Raw genomic sequence first — 2,500 nt, forward strand, 5'->3', positions numbered from 1 at the left:
CGTGCGTCCCCAGGGCTCCCCGGCGACTCTGTCGGGTTCTCGGTCTGCCGGCGCGGCCGCCGGCCACAGCCTGGCCGGCCGGCGCCGCCGCCTTCGGCCCGCTGGGCGGGTCCCCGGCTTAGGGCCGAGGAAGGGGGAACGAACAAAAGAGCCGAGGCGCGCCGAGGGCGCCGCCTCGCCCGACCATCGGGCGGTCCCGTCACCGAGCCCCTCCGGCAACCGGCCGGGCCCAGGCGAGGCCGCACGCCCACCGCCAGTCCCCGGCACGCCGCCGGCACCGCTGCCGCCCGGCAGCCGAGGACAGGGCGCCGCCACCCAGGCCCGGGCCATCTTCGGGGCTCTCGGGAGGCGGCCGGGGAAAAAGCCCGCGCGGGCTCGGCCCTTCGAGCCCCGGCCGCCAACCGCCCGCAACAATGCCCGCCGCCGCCGCCGGACGACGGGCGCCGGCTTAAGGCCGGCCCACCGAAAGGACGAGACGCCGCCGCCTCGCCGCCCTCGCACACCATCGCCTTCGCCCGGGGCCCTCAGGGAGCCGGCAGCCGCCACCGGCTCGGGCTGGACGCTGCTGTCGGGCCCCCGCGGGCCCCCCTCGGCCGTCCCAGTCCCGCACTCCCTCGGCTGCGCTTTCGCGCTCGGCTCTCGTCTTCCTCTCCCGTCATCGGGCCCGCCCGAGGAAGCCGGTCGAGAGCCCCGCGGCTTTCTCGCGCCGGCCTTCCTGCCGCTCGTGGGGTTGGCCGGCCCGTGGCACGCGCCGAAGGCCGCGCGGCAGCAGACGCGGAAGAAAAGGGGCCCTCGGAACCCGCGCTGCTAGACAACCCCTGCCCACAATACGGACAGACGCGTCCTGGCGCCGCCGCGCCTCCGAAGCGGCTCGAGGCTCCTCAGCGGGGAGGCGCGCGAGAGCAGGCCGCCTCTCGCCTAGACCTAACCGGAGGCGGCGCCCGACAGCGACCCCTTGGCCGACTTCCGGGGCCGGCCGCGACAACAGGTCTACCCCGAAAATGCCGACAGGCGCCTAAGTCCCGCCGGAGCCGGGTAGACCTGGTGGCCCTGCGCCGGGACGCCGCCGGGGCGCAGGCCGCCGGCGGCGGCCGCGGCGGCCGCATCGGCCGGCTCCGGAACCGGGTAGACCTGATGCTCGCCAGCCCCGGAACCGGGTAGACCTGATGCTCGACAGCACCCGGCGGGGCACGAGGCCGGCCGCGCCCGACTGGGCGAACGGGTCGGCCCGGAAGCCCGGGCCAACAGGTCTACCCGCCGGGCTCGGGCACCAGGTCTACCCGCCGGGCCCGGACACCAGGTCTACCCGCCGGGCTCGGACACCAGGTCTACCCGCCGGGCCCGGACACCAGGTCTACCCGCCGGGCTCGGACACCAGGTCTACCCGCCGGGCCCGAACACCAGGTCGACCCGCCTAACCCGAACGCCAGGTCTACCCGCCGGGCTCGGACACCAGGTCTACCCGCCGGGCCCGGACACCAGGTCTACCCGCCATGCTCGGACACCAGGTCTACCCGCCGGGCTCGGACACCAGGTCTACTCGCCATGCTCGGACACCAGGTCTACCCGCCGGGCTCGGACACCAGGTCTACCCGCCGGGCTCGGACACCAGGTCTACCCGCCGGGCTCGGACACCAGGTCTACCCGCCGGGCTCGGACACCAGGTCTACCCGCCATGCTCGGACAACAGGTCTACCCGCCGGGCTCGGACAAGAGGTCTACCCGCCGGGCTCGGACAAGAGGTCTACCCGCCGGGCTCGGACAACAGGTCTACCCGCCGGGCTCGGACAACAGGTCTACCCGCCGGGCTCGGACAACAGGTCTACCCGCCGGGCTCGGACAACAGGTCTACCCGCCGGGCTCGGACAACAGGTCTACCCGCCGGGCTCCGAGAGCAGCTGTACCCACCGGCACCCCCGCCGCCGAGCCCAGTCGGCCGCCGCCCTGCCACCTTAAGAGAGTCCCAGCTACTCCCCCTCTGGACCCGCGCCGCGGACAACGCCCTCTCTTTCCCACTCGGAGCCCCGGGCAGGAACGGCGGCGCCTCGGCACCCGCCGAGGGCCTCGGCTAAGCGCTCGGAACCCGCTCCAGCCACCCGACTCGGAGAGCGGCTCGAGCCGACGAGCCCGGACCACAGGTCTACCCGCTGCCCCGGGACACCAGGTCTACCCGCCGGCTTCGGACCAGGGGTCTACCCGCCGGGCACGGACGACAACTCTACCCGCTGCGCACCTCTGCGGCCGAGCCGAGGCGGCGGCAGCCGTGCCACCCGGGCAGAGTCCCGGTTGCTCCCCCCGTTTCCCCGCCCCGCAGAGAACGTCTCTTCTTTCACCCTCGGGGCAGGGGAAAGGCTGCTACGCTCGGAGCGCCGGGCAGAAAGCGCAGCGCTAAGCCCCGAGACCGGCTCTAGCCGCTACTCTCGGACATCGGCTCTTCCCGGCGGCGCCGAGGCGGCCGAGCCCGGTCGGCCGCAGCCGTGCCGCCTAAAGAGAGTCCCAG

This window comes from Pseudopipra pipra, unplaced genomic scaffold, assembly GCF_036250125.1.
Source record: "Pseudopipra pipra isolate bDixPip1 unplaced genomic scaffold, bDixPip1.hap1 HAP1_SCAFFOLD_52, whole genome shotgun sequence".
Taxonomy (NCBI): domain Eukaryota; kingdom Metazoa; phylum Chordata; class Aves; order Passeriformes; family Pipridae; genus Pseudopipra; species Pseudopipra pipra.